Source organism: Triturus cristatus, chromosome 2_2 (assembly GCF_964204655.1).
Source record: "Triturus cristatus chromosome 2_2, aTriCri1.1, whole genome shotgun sequence".
Taxonomy (NCBI): domain Eukaryota; kingdom Metazoa; phylum Chordata; class Amphibia; order Caudata; family Salamandridae; genus Triturus; species Triturus cristatus.
In genome coordinates, this window is record NC_140582.1 from 970,215,927 (window position 1) to 970,236,578 (window position 20,652).

The window sequence follows — 20,652 nt, forward strand, 5'->3', positions numbered from 1 at the left end:
CCTGCCCGATTACAATGCTGGCGTCAGCAAGCCTTTCCATGGCGGTAGAAGCACCATGGAAAGGCTGGCAGAGGCTGGATTCGGGGGCCTGTTGCGGGCCCCCTCTCTGTTGGGGGAGCCAGTCGTGCACTGGGGGAGTACCCATGGTACCCCCTACATATCCATGCACAAAGTGGCAGGCACCGTGTGGTGCCTGCCACGTTGTGCAGGGAAATGCACAACAGGGCCATTTAACATTGCAGCGGGTGCTGCAGCCAGCAGCACCCGCCACAATTTTAAATTGCTGGATGCGACTGCCACGGTGGCAGTCACATCCTAATTAGGTGTGCAAGACCGCTGCCTTACAGGTAGGCGGTCCAGATCCCACTACGATGGCGGGCGGACTCAACTCTGCCCGTCATCGTAATCAGCCCCATTGTTTCTGACAAAATATTTTAAAAAGTTACTCTACCTTGTGCGCTCACTTTTAATGTGTATCTTGTTTACTATCTTTTACACTACATATATGTATTGTGATCAATTAAAAGACACTACTGCAAATCAATGCTGTCTTCATTTGTTAGAGGATGTGCCTTCAACTCTCCCTAAAATTCTTTAGCTTGCCTTTAGTTTGAATAACTATGAGAAAAATTGCTTTTTATTTGGGAGGGCTTCTGTGTAATTGTTTTATAAAAGAGGATGCAGCATTAAAATATTTGCAACCATTTGGAGAAACCACCAATAATCAAAATGGCAAATCTGATACTTCTTTAAAGCCCTCAACCACTTTTGGTGAGACTCATTTCGCCTAATTCCATTGAAAGTTATATTAGTAAAAAATACTTAAAGCCGGCAACTGGGGAGTTGAACCAAGCAGCATCTGAGGATGCAGTTGGACAGTCGGTCTATAACTTTTAATAAAAACATAATAGGGAGGATCCACAAATCTGAAATTGCATATTGCGCCTTTAGGACAACTATTCGACAGTACCTCGCCTGAGGAACTTGTACTGGGAAGGATTGGCACATTGTCTATCTTTGTCTTTGTTTATTGTGATTTTTGCAGACAACGCCTTTTTGTGCTCCTGCCCAGAGCTATCGGCCCACTGGTGCATATTGTGAAAACGCAACAGTGAGAACGTTGATTTTAATTGGGACTGCGGCAGTTCACCATGATTGAACACTAAACAATGCTAGGTGGCCTGTCCCATACTAATTTTAGGAAAAATCTTCTAGCTTGGGGATTACTGTGGAAAACGTCAGTGTCACTGCAATATCCTGCGATAAGGACATGATGACTGTCAGAGCCCAACTACATATACTGTGTTCTGCACCGAATACTGGGCAGATATTTCCATCTTGGGATCTCACTCTGGATGACAGACATTTGGCCTTCATGCAGGGTCGCCCAGGACTTTGTGCCTTTTTTCTTAACCCCTATTTTTATTGTCTGTAGAACTCTCTGCACTCTACCTCTGCTAACCAGAGCTAACGTGCTTCTGTTCTTCCTGTTACACATGGGAAAATTGCTATACAGCTGATTGGCACCTTTAATTTCCCTGTAAGTTCCTAGTATATGAAGCCACCTGTACTCAGGGCAAAGCATATCGCTAAGTCTTCCACTGCATCCTGGGTGAGGATTGTGCTACTGCACATCAATACCAACAATATTGTGACATTCTAATATAAGGACAGAATACCAAGGGGCAAAATATAGAAAGGTAAGTGTATGTATGGATGTCTAGATGTATTATTCCTGACTGAACATCTACGTACCTTGAAGATGTATGTGCCACATAGATATATATATGTGGAGTTAGTTATTGGAAATCTAGACTTACTTATCTGTCGACATTTTATTTTCGATATTCTGTCTTCAATGTTTTGTTCCATTGGTATGGTTGATTCAATTATCAAAGACAGTCCTCGGCTGCTCGGTTTTAAACTGTCACTTCAAGCTGGCAAAAAAAATGTTTAACCATGCCAAAACCTTCCTTTTTTAGGTCTCGCCTGACCCAGCGCATGCGCTGGTCTGGCGAGACTTATTGTGAGGGCTTAAAAAAATGCTACCATGGCCGGACTAGAGCTCGCGATCACTTTCGCGGCCGCACGGCCGCTTTGATGTTCTCCGGCACTGGCATTAGCTTTGCTGCTCTTTTACTTACCCTAAGTACCGTATGCTCACAATCAACGCAGCAGTTTGCAGTTTTTAAAACCATGTTTACCCATCGAGTACAGCTTGTCCTTGGACAATGTGCATCCCCACATTTTTATTTAGTGCATGAGTAAGTTGGTAGCTTGTTGCTCTGCGGTTGCGAACTGGCATTAGCTTTGCTGCTCTTTTACTTACCCTAAGTACCGTATGCTCACAATCAATGCCGCCGTTTGCAGTTCTTAAAACCTTGTTTACCCATCGAGTACAGCTTGTCCTTGGACAATATGCCTCCCCACATTTTTATTTAGTGTATGATTAAGTTGTTAGCTTGTTGCTCTGCGGTTGCGAATTTTCGGTAAGTATGCGGAAGCAGTATACTTGGAACTTGCAAAGGGGTTTGGCTGCCAATTTATTAAAGCGTGAAAACGAATGTAGAAGCTAAGAAGTGTTCTTTTATTCACTGAAGTAAAGGGCTATGTGTTTCACATACTGTCACACGCCTTGGGAGGAGTTGTGGCGTAATGGAGGACAAACTGGGGAACCAGGTTCGAGTTCAGGCGTCCCTAAAACATCCTGTTTTTCGGGCTAAACCATTTAAGCTCCCCAGGACTTTAAAATATATATCTGACCTTGTGCAACATAATCTAGTGCTCATGTAATACGCACTGGCCGAGTTTGTACTAGAACATTTTTAAAAAAATAAACCATGTAACACCACAATAAACTATTTAATGAGAATACCAGATTTCCAAGAAATCTAGATTACCCAAAATCTGGTAGCATTGTAATTGGGCCTGGTATGGTAGCTGTTGGTGTACCTGATCGACTTGTACAAAGAAAACAAGCATTGGCGTAGCCAATAGGTCTCGCCTTTGGGACTGTATAAGTATTTAGTTATGCAGCACAATATCCTTGGTGCAACAACATCAACTGTTGCATGGCTAAACACTTATAACGTCCCAAAGGCAAGACCTATTGGCTATGCCAATGCTTGTTTATACTTATGAGCCGCCTGTAAAGGTAGGGCCGAAATATATATATCGCAGGGTGCATGGTGTTTAAAATGTAGGGCATGTATATATTATATTTTACTTTCCCTGGTGGTGAAAAAACTTCAAAATCGTTTTTCACTCTGGCAAGGCTGGCTTTCCCATAGGTTAACACTGGTTTACACAATTAAATTTAATAAGTGCTAAATACAATTCGAAGGTGGCTAGAAAAATGTTTCAAGGACTCATTTTAATAGTAATTTAAAATCTAACAGAAGAACCAATTCGGATTTTACATTAGTATTATGGACATTACACTTTTAGAAAATTGTCATTTTCCTGCCTATAACCAAAAAGGCTTTCATGCCGGTGACCAGTTGTCACCTGACCCCGGATGACTCCCTTGTGGTGAGATGTGTATTGCTCCCAGACAGTGGTCAAAGGGCTCTAGGTGTGGGGCTGGGACTCCTCCCTTGGCAGGATGGCCTGTGGGCTTTTTCTAGGCCTTTCCTGTGCTTCAAAGGATGCATACCTTGTTACTAGAAGATGAATCTCATACCTAAGCAGCCTCCCTTTTGTATCTGTAGTCAGACTGGCCAAGAGGGAGAGGCGAAACTAACCAGAACTGGTTTAGGACTTGTAAAAAGGCTTGTTCTCCACCCACAGGCTGGCACTAGGCATAAACGTGGACCCCACAGAGCTCTCCTTAGAACATTACTGGACCTATGAAGATCATAAGAAGGGCTGCCCTGCTGTCTGAAACTTGATGGAGAACTGGACCTGCACGCCTAGAACCCAAGATTCCATAAGTGACTCCAATGGTCAGTTGGCAGACCTCCTGTTTGAGCTACGGAGACACAAGCTTCCAGAAGCCCTTACTGTGCAAATGCTCAGCTAACCAGTAACAACTGGACTTGTCCTAGACCCTGTTACTGGCCTCTGTAGGAGTGAGTCCTAACCCCCAAGTGGTGCTCTACAGGTCGTGGACTCTTGACCTTTGCTTTAGTGTACTTCTCTTGTTGCCAAATCGCAAGAAGTGGGAATTTTTGTACCATCTTTCTGCCTGGAGTACCGTTGAAGACTGGGATTGCCGTTGAAGATGCATCAGTTGATGTTGAATCATCGGTTAGCCTCAACTTGCTGGTTTGCATCGCTGAAGGAGATCTGACTTTCAGAAAAATTCTAACTCAGAACGTAGCAGGCTTCATCAGGACAGATACCGAGCAGCATCTGATCGATGTTAAGGCCTTCTCGATCGCAAACTTTGGACTTCGCCTGCTTGGAACTTTCCCACCTTCTCTAGTTTTACTCACTGGATTCTAGTTGTTTTGGCATCATTCTATTCATTAAAATATTCTCTATTTGTCTAATTTGTTTTGACATTTATCTTGTATTGTATTTTCACTTTATTACTGTAGGAAATTGGGTTTGTGATTGAGGAGGTTGCTGAAGTGACAGTGGCGGGTCCAAGGAGTAGCACTCTGCTTTCTGCTCGACGTTTGCCAGCACAAGTACCAGTTTTCTGTTTGTCTGTGTATATTGTGACCCTTGCATATTGCAGCCTTTGCTTATTGTGTTTATGCTCAGCCATAATGGCCTACTGCTGCACACTGTGAAATAGTAATAGTGAGAATTTGAATGCAAACACACTCAGAATTTTAGCTTCTCTATGAGTCTATATTTGTATTTTAAAAATCTGTTTGATATGAATTGTGCTGCTTTTGTCACATATTTTAGCCTATTTTTATCATGTACTTTAATGATTTAAAAGGCTTGAACTAGAATGTATTGATTAATTGATTGATTGATTGAATACTTACACACATTGTGGCAGCATTTTGCACATACTGGGTCGTTGTGGCACAGTAGACATCAGCAATAGTGAGCACTTGAGATTTTAAATATGCACAGGTATTGTGGCGACACATCAGGAATTGGCATTGACCAACACAGTTTGATGTGTCCAACCCTAACTTTGGGAAAAACCCTTTGGCTCGCGAACATTGAAGTAAAAACAGAAGCTTGACAGCGGCATTTAATGTGCCAGCGAGCAAGGAGGACAGGACTATTAAATTGTGTCTATTTTGCACAATGAGAGTACCCCCTGGAATTCTGTGAAATTATAGCAGTGAAGGCATGAACCATAGTAGTACTGGTGACAGAAAAAAATCATGAGCTTTGCAATGGCCAACTTTTTTTTATCAAATTTTGACTGTGAATGGTATGGTACTTGATATTCTTTTTATGTTTTACTTTATATTTACAATTGCAATGATTATATTTAATCAAAACATAAATATCTTACTTACTTCTATGGGAGTTTGTTGTCGTACCAGTGGTTGGCCATGTGTGGTGCTGGGCGCACTCCAGCTCTGAGCTCAAGTAATTTACCATGGTTTTGGGTCCCTTTTTGACTGAAGTAAATTAAGAAGTGCAGTTTCTCAATAGCAATGGGCGTACTCTTCTCTGGATGGGTGCATGTCCTTCCCTAAAAACCTCCATAACCAGTCCAAAACCCCTCCTTACTACTCCAGAAAACCCTTCCATTTAGCAGTAGGCATGCCCCTGTTTAAAAACACACCCCCTGCCCCCTCCCACATTTACTACTAAGTAGTAAACTTGCATGTGTGATGATCTCTCGATAGAAAAGATAGGAGAGGTGGAAGCAGAGATTTACACACATAGGTTTGTGAATGACATTGTGTAGTACTTTAGTAGCACTATTGTAGTACTTCTAAACGTACTACAAATGGCAGGTGTGAATATGGCCATTGCCTTCTATTCCAGCCCATTCTCAGATGCAGGCACAATCATCTCACACTCCTAATGTGTCTCTGTTCTTGTCTATTTCCATTGGTAATTGAGATCAACTGTATGCCAACTCACTTCTCCAATGTGAAACATATTCCATTTAGCACTGATTACAGCCAAAGGGGCAATCATGATGAAACATTGTCAGCTCCTCCAGGCTCTCACATTCTAAGCAATGGTTTCTGACCTGCTCTTATCACAAACAAATCCATTTTCTTTCAAATATGTCCGAAAATAATCTGCAGCACAAGCACAGGTCACAGCCTCTTTCTCTACATCCTCAATGCAAAAGCGCCACATACTTTCTTCCCCGTTCTCTTTGGAGTAACACAGCTCCCACTCCATAATAGCTCTTTCCACTAATAACAGTGATTTCACACCCATTCCAAAAAGTGTTAAAATGGGTAGCTCCTCTCACGTTTTTTAGCGTACCAAACACGTTTTTACGCTGTTCACCTTCTATAAATTGCACATTTCCTGAAAAACGTAAGCATTGCCTGTAGTGCTTGAATGTGGTACAAATTGCATGATATTTACCTAGAATAAAGAATGACACCGGATGGTTCTTATTTAGAGGAATAGGTAAATCCCAAATAATCTTTCCCTAATATTATGTGCCTCAACCGTTGCATAATATTCAACAAGACCCAAGAATAACTATAAAATAGCTCACCCTAATTTAAAGATACAGATGAGTCTCTAGTAGACTAACCTAAGATTCAATTTCATTTGTCATAAAATTACATTTTTCTTTGATTAGGCTGACCCATTTCATAGTCTGCAGGAAAACGTCTCAGGCCTTGTTGTTTTGATCTTCAACATGCCCAAAACATATTCAATATTCACCCAAGATCAAATGGTGGTCCGTCTGACGGATACACTCCTTCCATAGTTTAAAAAGCAGTAAATACCTATTATTCTGGATTCAAGTATATGTGGCAGTTAGACACCTTTAAATCATTGCTTGTAAAATATCTAGCACCATTCCACTCTGAGCATTCATTTATGTTTAAGAAAGGAAATGTTATACAACAGGATTCTTAGATCCACACAAAACCTCAACTTGCATATACTTTCTGCATGATCACAAAAATAAATGCCCAGTCTACTTGTTGCCTTCCTTTATCATTACATCTAACATCCACTTCACAGCTGATCTCACAACCCCACACTGTATGGAGCATTCTTGTTATTGAAAAGAAGGGCATCCAACTGTTTGAATGTGATTATGAAAAAGGACCAGATCTATTTCAGGTCAGTCTTTCCAACACAAGATCCGTCATTCTGGAAATAAGCACGTAATGATTATGCGTGGAATGCAGCAGAGACATACATATAGGTTGGGAAGCGGTGCCAGTGGAGTTCATGGCTTCTGGATTCATAAGGCTGTAGACGATAGAGAAAAGCTCCAAAGTGAGATTGAGGGACTTTTCTTCTGAGGTAAAAGAAATTAGCTTTAGCCAGTTTGATCTACTCTTTATACTTCTTAATAGCTTGCCTACATTCAGCCCCAGGTCAGTGTGCAGCAAGGTTTCCTCCATGCATGTTCATGTTGCTTGCACAAGCGTTTGGCTGGGTGTAGGCACTTAGAGTACAAAGAAGCGGTGGGGTTAAGCTGTTTACTGGAGGAAGTGAGCATAAGAGAAATATTTCCAAGTGCACAGACGAGCCAGAAATTATAATTAGCGACCACAGCCTCCATATCCTGATTCGGCAATGGCTTGGTATGGCGAAGAGCATCTGTAAGAAAATATGTTATCAGTTGTTCAGGATGCAAATACAAATGAAAGCTCCACAGGGCATTTGGCACTCCCTCAGCCACAGCAGTGAATGTTTCATTAGCATTTCCCCCATATTGTCCAGGAGAGCCTCACGTCTTCCTTCTTGTTTGTTTCTCTTTTTAAGGTTCCGTTGTCCGTGTACACCGGACACCCGGGTGCTCGCTGTGGTGGGAGCAGCGTGCAGAGCACACGGATGGCTGCTCCAGCAGGCTCCCCGCCCAGCGGACACTGCTGGTTGCCAGCACGGGACCCAGCCTCCTTATTCTCCCTGCCCACTCTGTAATGGCCGGGTGTGTGGATTGTGGTGGCTGCCTCGCTCTGTCCAGAGAAGCGGGGATACGCACACCGCCAGTGAAGGGGGGAGATGCAGCGACACTCCGTCCTCTCTGCAGACGTCGGGTCTGGGTTTGGGGTCCCAGGCCCCAATCTTCATTACGCCATCTATAGGTATGTAAATGACATTGTGTAGTACTTCAGTAGCACTATTGTAGTACTTTTAAACGAACTACAAATCTCCATTATGTCAACTATATCTTCCTATGTATCATGCCCTGGGAGATGAGGTCCCTGGGGCCAAGGGAGCCTCTGGGAAGGGTGCTCCACGCACACCCCTCTTCCCAATATTGTAATTTAATTAGGGTGTGCCGACCCCCGGGCACTGTCCCACACATGGAATTTACAGCCGCGCACCACAATCTTGTTTTTCTCCTTGGAGGGTCAAAAGTCAAATTCTTTAAAAGTGAATATCTAGGGACCTGTTGAATCAATTTCAACAATCTCAGACTCATTTTGCTCGAGGCGGTGAGCCCTATCCACCTGGAGCCTCAAGAAGGGCACGCTTTACAGGGATCTGGTTCACCATGCCAGCTTTCTCCTTTTCCTGGCTCTTGGTGCTCCCCTCCTTCTGTGGGGGCAGGTCTTCCCCCAACCATCTGGTTCTCAGGGAGTTTAAGTAAGCCAGAGTCACTGGCCCTGGGGAGACCATCTATTCCGTAGTTCAGCTGCAGACAGTATCCTAAGTCTATCAGGGCATCTAGTGCTTTGTCCTTCCTGCTGTCCATGGTGTTACCGCTGTCACCATCCAGGTCCAGGGTCTTGCACCCCTTCCTGTTCTGGGGATGACACTTTTATGCCCACTGCCAGCCTGCGGGTACAGGAAAACCCTTTGTCTAACCCTCAAATTGGTTCTGGTCAGCTCTTCATTTTCCCTTAGGATTAGCTCCAACGTGTCTAGTGAAACAAAGGCAAGTGCAGGCCTGGTGTCAGGTTCCTTTTTGGGTGCTGGACGAAGGTTCTTCTGAAGTGTAAACAGGGTAGGGAAAAACTCCTCCCCAGGCAGGCTCCAGGGCAGATACCCCAGGATTCCCTGGTTGCTGGCCACTCACCAAGCAGGGAGACTAGCAGGACTTGGTCCAAAATCTGTGTTATGGGCAGACATATTGCAGATCTTCCCTTCCTCACACAGCCTGTATGACTGTTTGGCAGATGGCAATTTTTGGGGTCTCAAGCTCCTCTTTTTATAGTCCATTTCCCGGCACTTAGGGCCCGATTACCAGTTTCAGTGGTGCAGGGGTGGCCGGTACTCCACCACCGCACGCGTGCGGTACCTCTTTCAAAGGCCGCTGTGCCTTTGAAAAATGTACATCAATGTGAGTGCCTCACAAGGTTCCTGCATGGCATGGACTAAAAAGTCCATGCCATGCTGGAAATCTTGTGCATGCACATGTAATCCTCCCCTGTGTGCACGCACACGCAGAGAAAGCACAGGGGGTCCTGAGGGCCCCCTTTGTTTCCTCTCTACCAGGGCTGACATGGAGTAGTAATCTTCATGTCACTGCCGGCAGCGAGGAAACTTGTAATATGCTTGGTGAAACCGCAGCGGTCCCACCAAGCATATTGCAGCCTCTGACCGCCGCTGCACCTCCAGGAAATGGCAGTTCCCTGGCAGCGTCGGTGGTTTCAGGGTGGTCTGACTGCCCAACTCGTAATGGGGCGGCCGGAGCGACGGTGTGGTGGTGGCTGGACCCCCACCACAGGTCTGGCGGCCCTCGGACCGCCATACTCTGTAATTTGGCCCTAAATATGATTTAATGACAGAGACTTTGAAGTTTATATTGGGGGCCTGCTTCTTTTAAAGTGCCCACTCCTATACTGCCTTCTGCATCTTGAACACGGTCTGTCACAACAGGAGTGCCTCGAAAGCTGATAGTCGAACAACACAGGTCATGGGGATGTCTAGAGTTCACACCTGGCTGTGAACCACAGTGATATGTATACTAAAAAGTGAGCTCAGGGCCTCAGCCCTACTCTTAATGATTCTCTTATCAGCCCCTCCTGCTTCCTGAGATGTGCCCAGGCCCATTTCTTGTGACCTCTCACTGAATCAAAGAGCACTCTTTGAAGTCTACAGGGGAAGCTTGGCTCTTCCCTCTCCAGTGTGTGTCCACCCAGCTTACAGGAATGCAGAAATACACAAATGTGTCTGGGGGATTTCTCTACCCCTTCTTGATGCTTCACCCTGCAGGCCTGGGTCTCCTAAAATGGAACCCAGGGCCCTCCATGTATTGTACCACCCACAGGCGCACATACACCCAGTCCATTTATACAACCTACATGTGCACAGCACTACATCCTCCATGTACTGTACCACTCTTAGGCACACATACACCCAGCACATGCACTCACCATGCAAGCATTGCTCAATACTGTATTTTCCCTGTTTTGTACCCTTCCCAGGCACACATACAACCAGCGCAGATACACAACTCATGAGCTCACAACAAACCGATGTAGGCCAAGAGTGAGCTAAGCACACAGCAGTGGAACTTTAAAAATGAGTGAGCCTGTAGGCCTCACTCCAGTGACGCAGGCTAAAAAGGACCTGTTCACTCCTACTGGTCACTATACGGTATGCTGCCACCACCGCGCTCCTGCTGCTTATCTCCTGGTGAAGTAAGTAGCCTCTCACAACTATGAACGGAATGCTTTGGATGTCCCTCTCAGTCCAACAAGACCGCAATCTGTGAGACGGGCCTATTTCATAGAGCACATGCATGATCTATGTTTGCCTAGGGCAACAAAAATTAGCACGAGGGGTCCAGACACAAGTAGAGTTGGGCACTCAGGGAAGGAGTGCACATCCATTAGCATGTAGATTACTTTTCCGTCCCAACAATCTTTATATAAAATTGTTCTTTAGAATCTTCCACAAGCACAACATCTGATATTCCATTTTCAGTTTCGGTGTTATCATATGATACACTATTTACAAATTAACCTTTAACCATCTCTGGAGACTGTTTTCACAGCCAACTTCAATTTCATCAATTAACTCTGGATAAATGAGTACATTTCCCTGTAGTTTTCACCACCTGGCAAGAGGAGAAATACTGAGTTACACTGCAAGGAACAAAATTTGGTTTCCTCAAGGTCTCAAATATGTTAGATGTACATGCCAAATATTAGAGCATATTAATCCTTTTAGCTTGTTTGGGACTATAATGCATTTATGAACCTCCCCATTAGTCACAATTCAACTACCAATCTGTTTGTGCTCTGACCAAATTTTCAGCCAAGTGCTTATGGTCAACTCATCCATTTCTCCCTCTCAAGAAAGAAAAATGTGATTCTTTGGCCACTAGCATATGAATTGTGCGATGTGCCTACATCATTGCTTTCAGACATCAAGACTGATTTGCATATGGCCATGTCTGAACTGGGGTGGCGTAGTGGGCAAAAGAACGATGGATTTAACCCAGATCTCTTGACTGGGGGAGAATGTCTGCATTGTCAGCATTCCGTCCATCATTTGTTTGTTGTAACGCTTTTCGCCCTAAGTGGGATGGGTATGCCCAGACGTGGGTCCCGTGCTCACTACGCCACTGGAGTCAAGCTATCCTGGCTGATGACGGCTGATAGCCAGAAACCGGTCCTAGGATGCTTGATTCTGGTCCAGGGAAGACATGGCTTGGCAGTTCGGGCTGGACTGTTCCCATGAGGCACAGGGTCAAGACTGATTTGCATATGGCCATGTCTGAACTGGGGTGGCGTAGTGGGCAAAAGAACGATGGATTTAACCCAGATCTCTTGACTGGGGGAGAATGTCTGCATTGTCAGCATTCCGTCCATCATTTGTTTGTTGTAACATCAAGTTATATGCTTCATGCAAGTACCCTCTGTATACAATAGGTGTTGGTCTTAACTATTCTAAAGATTAGTCAAGGTAAAGACGTATTGTTGATCCACTGGTAGAAAACAGAAAGGTTCTTAAAAAATACTGGAAATTGTATGCCCTGGACCAGTAGAGATCTCACAGGACACAATGGAGTACACTGAATATTCGTTGATTTGTCAGCTAATGTACAGGCTTTGACAAATAGCACACGTTTAGGGTCCTTTTCAGGCTTCCAAAATAAACTCCTTTAACTTTTTTGGTAATAGTTTGACCTTGATTTTGCCATGGAGGTACCATCTGTTTTCTCTTCACAGAAAACCATCCTTAATTGGAAAGCTCTTTTTGCACTTTCTATATTGCTTGAAACTCACATGGAATGCTGGTCTTTTTGGGCCAACTATTGTTCACAAATTACTTTACAATTTTCATACTACTGTCCTGTCATAGTGTATTCTTTCATTCAGCCTTAGACACACAATGTTCAGAACACCTCTCAGCATCTACATGTACTATATTATAATCTTTGACATGTTCATGGCTTATTTATGAGAATTCTAATGCAAAACATGACAGGTCCTACATTGTCCCATCCAGAGATATGTTGAATATCAAATTGATATTCATGGATAGCAGCTATCAAACATGTCCACCTTGCTGATCTCTTCACAGTACCACCAAATACTAACTTTTGAAGAGGGTTCAATTTGTATGGTAAATAAACAGCCCCACTGAAACTGTTCAACATACAAACAAGTTCCTCTTTCTCTTTCTAGCTAAGGGCTAAATGGGTCGTATTGACTAGTTTGAGTGACTAACGCTGCATGCAATGTAGGCTGCCTGGGTGTGGTTGTTTTGGCAGTCGGTGGCCACGCGTCTCGGGACCCGTGAGCCCGAAATTTCAGTGCCGAACCTTATGGACCAAACCCTCCCCAACTGAGATTTCTGAGAAGTCCCGCAGCGTAGTGCGTGGCGCGTGGTGCAGTGCAGTCCTGTTTCATGACCTCTACCAGAGCTACAACTTCCAAGTGCCCGGGACGGAGCGGTTCACAAGAAGCGGGTGAGTGTGTACCATGCCCTGAGTCCCCGGACCTACAAGCCTGAATACTGCTGGTGGGTGACTGGGCCTGAGCCAGTTGGGACTATATTTTTGCTATTTGTGCTATTTTTGGACTATATTTGAAACCTGCGGCCGGCTGGGTAGTCTCGCTGCATCCCACTATCATCGGCCCAGCCTGTCCTTCAAGTGTGATTGGTCTCTGGTGTGTGGGTGGCCTCTTGCCTAAGGCTAATTTTCATTGATGGGTGCAGACTTCCACTGTGTTGGGTGTGGGACCTGTGATCTGATTGGCTGTGAGGAATAGTGGGAAAAGCACCAGGGATTTATTGGAGCTTGCTAGAGGCTACAGGAGGCTACAGGAAACCTATAATCTTTTTTAAGGTGATTTGTCATATATACTACAGCCCACATTATATAGTTTGTAAGTGTGGAAATGTCACAGAGAGTGGGTAAGCATCCTGGTGCAGGGGCGTGTAGGGCTACCACTGTCAGAGGGGTGATAGCGGTCTGCAGCAGAAGCGGCCATTCTTATTTGTGGTGTGGTTTGCTGCTCTCCTTCCCCCTGTGCTAATCCCTCGTCCCCCTCCCTTAAATCATAGGTTGCCTACCTTCAGTGATTACGCTTCAGCCACACTTTGCATTGGTCAGAGAGTTCCTTTATGACATCCTTGTGAGATCAGCATCTAAGCTTGGAACGCATCAATAAAGGCCGAGTCATTAGGACATGAAGTCTTCAAAGATAACAATGACCGCAAAAATCAGGTTGATTGCTCCAGGGTAGGGCCTGTGCAAAAACTAAATCAAATCCACCCCAGAACAAAGATGCTTCTGCTTTTGCTATGATGCTCAAAAGGAAAAACCAGATATTCCGCATGTGGGAAAAGGAAAAACGATCACAAGACGAGTGAAATGTGATCACAGAGTTGTTTTGTAGGCCTAATGTCAAGGTGGAGTCCAACGGTTCCGGGGGTCTGGCCCTAAGGGGAGAGGGCTGTCTCAGTTGCAGAAGGATATTATACAACCTTCAGGGGGTACCTTTAGCCAACCCCCAATATGCCCTTCTCACACTCCTACTGCTTTGGGGTCCATGCTACTAGTTTCTGCGGTAGTGGAAAATCCTCGTATAACACCTCAAGAGCTCCCCCCTTCCCAAACAACTGCATAAGTCCTGGTTAATGATTTTACTTTGCCAGATCTAGATTTGGACTTATGCAGGAGATATGGTTTACAAGATAAAAGCATGATTTTGGAGTTTGTGGGAACGCCACCTCTGACTTCTCCCACAGGATTACACCTTTTCAGCAGTACCCCTTCAAATCATCCTTCCTTGATATTTCCTCTTTCTGTAACCCCTGACCTCGATGTAAGTGGTTTAAAATCTTGTCATCCACCAGAACAAGTCAAACTCCCTATTAGGCTTAGAAAGGCTTTTATCCTCAATTCTACAGCTGCTAGAAAAATTTGTTGGTGGTTCAGACTATATCTTTGACACAGTGACAGCAATATTAAGGGAATTGGTAAGCAGCAAGAAGGGAAAGGATATAGGTAATGGAGAACCTGGGGAAACGGGGGGGGGGACCTCGATGTATGGCAGTAGGATACATCAGAAAGAGGCTCACTTTCAAATTGACTTTAGTTCCCAGGCAGACAACCCACTATGCAAAGAGCTCTCCAAAATAGTTCCACATTCTGATAGTCCAGTTGATTCTATAAAATGTATCTTTGATACCACTTCCAATATGAAGAATATGAATGTAAATAATGATGAACCAAATTCATCTCAGGTAGAGTTTGTGGCGAAGCAGAAAAGTGAAGAGGAAAGAAGATAAAAAGTCTTCGGAGATTCGCTAAAAAAGGCCAAAGGAGGATAAGCTTTAAAGAGGGAATGGAGGCCTCACAAATCGTAGAGGGTACAATGAAAATCCTTCTAGTAACTCAACAAACAATGGCCTCCGACTGTGGTCCAGTTAAAGCATTGAGTGACAGGCCTGTAGCTGGACTAGTAGTGGAACATGTGTCCTGCCCTCCCTGTATGCCGTTGCTGAATCCAATGGCTGCCCCTTTCTCAGATCCAGGCTAAAAGAGGGGTCCTTTGATGCCAGAAGGCTCAAACTCTGCATGGTGTGATGTGGATACTTTCATGTTGAATTATATTCCCCTTTTTGATGTAGGCTTAATTTTAAATAGGTAATTGTTGCTTAAATGTTTTTCGGAGATTGTGAATCTGAAGTTAATTCAAGGTAGTGATATTGATCTGGTTCCCTATTACTTTTTGGGTCTAGTTTTAAATCAAGGGACATTTTTAATTCCAATCTTATGGCAAATGTGATCCGAAAATTCTCAGAATGTCTGCAGTGTAGGGGGATTGATGTAATTCAAATTTTAGAATGGGATGGGTTGCAAGTCATGGGTCTCATGTCTCAATGAGGGGCCTTTGAAGGACTGTACGGTGTTAAAAATCCCCCTAGGCAAGCGTGGCAGACAGGTATCTATTAAGGAATCCTTGGTCTACCCGGCACAAGTGTTTCTTGAAGATGAGCCTCTCAGATGGAACTGGTTACCCCTTGCATTATCCAGTGTCTCACACAGTAGCTACATGTAACGACCTTCCAATTATCACGAAGCTACAGATTATATCCTGGAATGTGGCAGGAATAAAGAATAGCAGAGAGAAGCAACATTATCTGAGCTCATTAAGGGAGGATGTAATTTGTCACCAGGAGACATGGTGTAAAGGGGAATTGGCATGTGATGATTTCATTATTTTAGATTGTAAAGCAATAATATCAAGGGGGGGGGGCATGCAAAACAATGTCTGCTGTCTAATAGAATTAAGTGGAGCTATGAGTCTTACAAAGACCCAAGTAATTTATTTATGGCTGTAACTCTGTTTAATCCCAGAAGAGAGTAAAGGTTCCCCCCTTCTAAATGATAAATGCTTATGTTCCTGCAAAGGCTTCTTATGATGTGATTTAAGGAGAGTTTTTCTCTTATATTAAAAAAGTCTCTGATAAGGACCTTCCCCCACACATAAGTCTGGTAGGGGACCTAAATTGCTAAATTTCTAATTGTGCATTAGAACAATTATGGGAGATAGAAAAAGAGGAGGAATTAAGGATCCCCCTAGCTTTTTTCCCCCTAAAGTAAGAGCTAATACGAGAGGGAAAATATTATTGGCTCAGCTGAAAAAAGTTGATTGTGTTATAGTGAATGGGAGGCTTTCCTTTGATTCTCCTGTAGCATTTACTAATAAAGTCCCAGTGGGAGCATCAATTTTAGATTATGTGGTAGTAAGATGTTCTTCTTTTCATTTGTTGGGTGACCTAAAAGTCACAGTCTCCCTGCTCAGTGATCATAATCTTTAATCATTTCTGTGAATTTTTATACGGTCCCTACCAGTTCCTGGAAACTTGAAGGAGACATTTCCAGGTTTGATAAGAAAAACGGGGAGAACTCACTGGGATTATAGGGCACTATTGGGCCGCAGAGATATTCTAGAGAACTCTCTTGATCAACTGGTTAGTTGGGTATGAAATTAAATTGAAAATGTTAATACTTTTATGAAACAGTTAGTTAATGCTGTTAACCAAAAGAATTCTGCGAGGAGGTTGAGGGGGATCCCTCGCCCTCTACTTATGTTAAATAGGGAAATAAATGCCCTAGTTAGGGAACAGTATTTGGATTTTGACTCTGAAACGTATACTAGGGTGCTGCTGTTAAAAAGGAGGAAGAGTTGACTGAAGGCTCGATTGAAGAGAGAGGTGTGGGACAGCCTCTGGATTAGACTAAGGGAAGCAACAGTAAAAGGCCAGACTAGGTCCTTTTGGGTGCTAGTTGCCATGGGTTGTGCAACACGAGCTATATCTTCTCCCTTAGCTACAGAATAATCTAGATGGGTAAATTTCATTCAGGATCTATATGAAGCAAATCAGGATGTTATAAGTAAAGCCTCAGTAAAAGGGAATCCTGATTTGTATGTCCCTCCTTCTGAAAAAGAGATAGAGCTTGCCATCACTGGAATGCGTACTTCGGCCGCGATGGGCCCTGATGAAATTCCTATTTCCTTAATGAAACAAAACGGTTCCTTTGGAGTAAAATCCTTTGCTCGGTTTTTAAAAGCTACTATGAAACAAAAGAAATCCCCCATTCATGGACAGGGAGTGTTATAGTACCACTTTTCAAAAAAGGGGACCGTAACTTACCAGAAAATTATCATCAGATGTCCCTCCTTGATGCGGTGGGTAAGGTTTTTGCTAAATGCTTATTAACCCAGATTAATGATTGGGTGAAAGAGCATAAAATAATTCCTATGGAGCAAACAAGGTTCGGAAGTAAGCATGGAATGATTGATAATATGTCTGCCCTGCAGGTGATAACTGAAAAATATGTTTTAACTAGAGAGGGAGTGGTATATGGAGCTTGAATAGACTTCTCCACAGCAGTTGACAAATTAGATCATCCTTTGCTGTGGAGTAAGCTTTTAAATTTGGGTATGCCGGGTACACTTTTGGACTTAAGGCCCAATTAGGATGGCGGCGGACTTTCTTCTGCCTGCCAACCTGTCGTAGACAGGACTGCCCAACAGGCTGTCAGTGGTCCTGCAGAAGGCATTAGGATGCGACTGCCACCATGGCGGTCGAAATGCCTATATTTTGCATTGCAGCGGGTGCTGCTGGCTTCAGCACCTGCCGTAATTCAAAAAAGGGACACCGTACATAGCCCTGCAGTACGTGGCAGGCACCATATGGTGCCTTCCACATGGTGCAGGGATCTGTAGGGGGACACCATAGGCCCAAAAACCAAAACTGAGGCCCAGGGAGGCAAGGGGGACCCGCTACAGGCCCCCAATGTCCCTTTCCGCCTGCCTTCTCATTGCGGGTTCACCACCATGAAAGGGCCAGCGGAAGGAAACATAGTAATGCCTACGGCGGTGCCCGGCAGGCACCGCCACCATTGTAGGCATTGCTCTGCCTCCGCCGCACCAGTGGGCTTAAGGAGCCCATCGGTTGCGTGGCGGTCGGTCCTGCAGACAGCCAACAAACAGTCCGTCATCCTAATGTGGCAGACGGGAAACTTGCTTTGGATGGCAGTGAGACCGTTACAAACGGGCTGTCGGTGGCGGTCTCACCGCCATCCTAATCGGCCCCTGGTTTAGAGTTCTCTTTGGCGGTTATAGGGTTTTTCTCAAGCCAATCCTATCCTAAATGGGTTAAAGCAAGGGTGCCTGCATGCCCCTCTTCTTTTCTCCCTATATATTGCGGGCCTCCCTGATCATTTGGCCTGGAGCGAGGGTATCACTCCTCTAATTGGGGGAAGATCTATTGTGTGGTTTTTATATGTAGATGATATAATAATGTTTTATCAAAAGGGCTCAATAGGAGTCTCGTTGCACTAAAACAATTTGCTGATGCCCACTATTTAAAGATTAATGTATCTATCAATAAAGTTATGAGCTTTCACAGGAGAAATAAGCTGAAATATGGCAATTTTATATAGTCCTTGGGTGATCAAAAACTAGAGATTGTGAAGTCATATACTTTTTTGGGGAAGCTAGTGTGAGGAAACTTAAGTGAAAAAGCTCACATAGAAAATAACATGAATAAAGCTAATTCGCATGCTAAATGCTTGGCTGCCTTTTATAGGGCTACTTGGAGAGGGTATTTTGCACTTTTATTAGACGTTTACCCAGCAAAGATCCCAGCTTCTCTGTTGTATGGAACAGAATTGACTGATGTTTGTAATTAGGGCTTTTTAAATGTGATAAAAGGCCGAGCTCTTAGAAACCTAGCTTCAGTTGATTCAACGTTTTCTGTGGCAGCTCTAAGGTTGGAATTTGGGCTGAGAAATGCCTTTGTCAAGGGTCTTGCAGGGGTGGAACACTGGACCACGTGCCTTGCGAAGAGGGACCAAGGCTCATTAAGCTCCTATATTGGGAAATAAATTTTGGATGACCTAAAAGAGAAGTCACTAATTTATAGAAACTTTCCAGTAGCAGCAGAATTGCTGAAGTTAGACCAATCCGTGATTTCTACTTTGAAATTGTAGCTTAAAACATGCCACATGGTCCCTGGGTTTTCCCCTGGACAGGGAGGCCTGTATTAAAAAAAGATGTTTCCATCCTGTTATAGAATCTTGCCTTATAAATAAAGTGCAGCATTACATTTTTGGAAATTTACCATGTGGTTTGAGATGGTTTTGTATTCTCTTGAGGCAGGGTCTGCTTCCGTTAAATCCCCTTTTGGATAAATCGTATGGCTCCTCCGTGGTTTGTCATGTGTGCCAAAATGGCCCCCTAGATCTTAATCATGTTTTATTTGTCTGCCCTGCTCTTTTAATACAGCGACGGAATTGGCTGAGGCCCATATGTTTGCAGCGGTCTATCCTGTCATTCCCAACAGTCTTACAGTCACTTTATGCACAACCGAAAGAAATGTTTTGTTATAGGATTTTTTACTTTTTTAAGTGCTTTTCAAAGCTGTATTAATGATGTTTTATTCTGAATGAGATTGTGGTTGTCAACAATTTTTTAGTTGGGTTTTTGCCTCTCTTAGTCACCTATATAGTGCTCTTGCTGCTACTAGTGTATTTCAATGTATTTCACATAATGTATTCACTATATAGTGTTTGCATATTTTGCACCCGTGGCACGAACTTTCTAGGATAATATTTTGTTCTAATTCATCCATATTCCTGGTTCTGCTGTTGCTATTGTGTTTTTATATATTATGCATTTATTTTATAATGCTTTCGTACTTTGCACAAGTGGCCATTAAGTGCAATACCCTTATGTGCGATACTTTGTAGTATATTGGAAAATTGTTTAACATGCCATTTTAAATATTGGACGTCTTACGTGTTTGCTGCGCCCATTGTTGGGGTAGCTTTTATGTACTTTTTTAACTTAAAGTTGCATTTTCGGTATATCTCTTCTATGTGTATTTTAGTGTATACATCTTGTTAGAAATGGGGGTCTCTAGTTGGCAGAGGTAGGTACCTTTGACCAAATAGGGACCCTTGCTTCTAGTCAGGGTAAGAGGGATACACACTTTAGATAACCCCTGCTCACCCCCTTGGCACGACAGGCTTATCCCAAAGGCAATGTGTAAAGTATTTGTACCAACACTCACAGTAACACAGTAAAACCACCACAAATGGACACCACACCAGTATAGAAAAATAAAATATCTTTGGCTAAACTAAACAAGAATGTCTTTAAAAAGGTTGTTGCTAAAATAAGCTTGTAGATGGGAAATGCAACACTTTATTTTCAAAGTACCTTGGATGCGTAACTCGGAACGAACAAAAGGGTTGCAGAGAAGGCAATGCGCCGATTCTTCCTGTGCTCTGGTTACGATTCGACAAGATGGAACCTCGATGCGTTGCGATGATTCGGTGCGATGCGATAAAATAGCGTCTTTGACGCGAAGCGACAACGTGGAGGTGATGCGTGCACGCCCGACAGCCATGCGGCGAAATCGGTGGTTTCCTGAGCTGCGACAGGCCCTGCAACACGCTTCTATGGTGATGCGACAGCACCCTCGGTGGCAGCGGCACGCTTCTCCAGTGATGTGACGAAAAGCAGCGGCACACTTCCTCAGCGATGCAACGGGCCCTGCGACATGCTTCTTCAGTGATGCAGCGGAGAACAGCTGCAGCGGCGCCATGCTTCCTTGGCATGCAACAGTTGACTGCTGCGGCAGCGACAC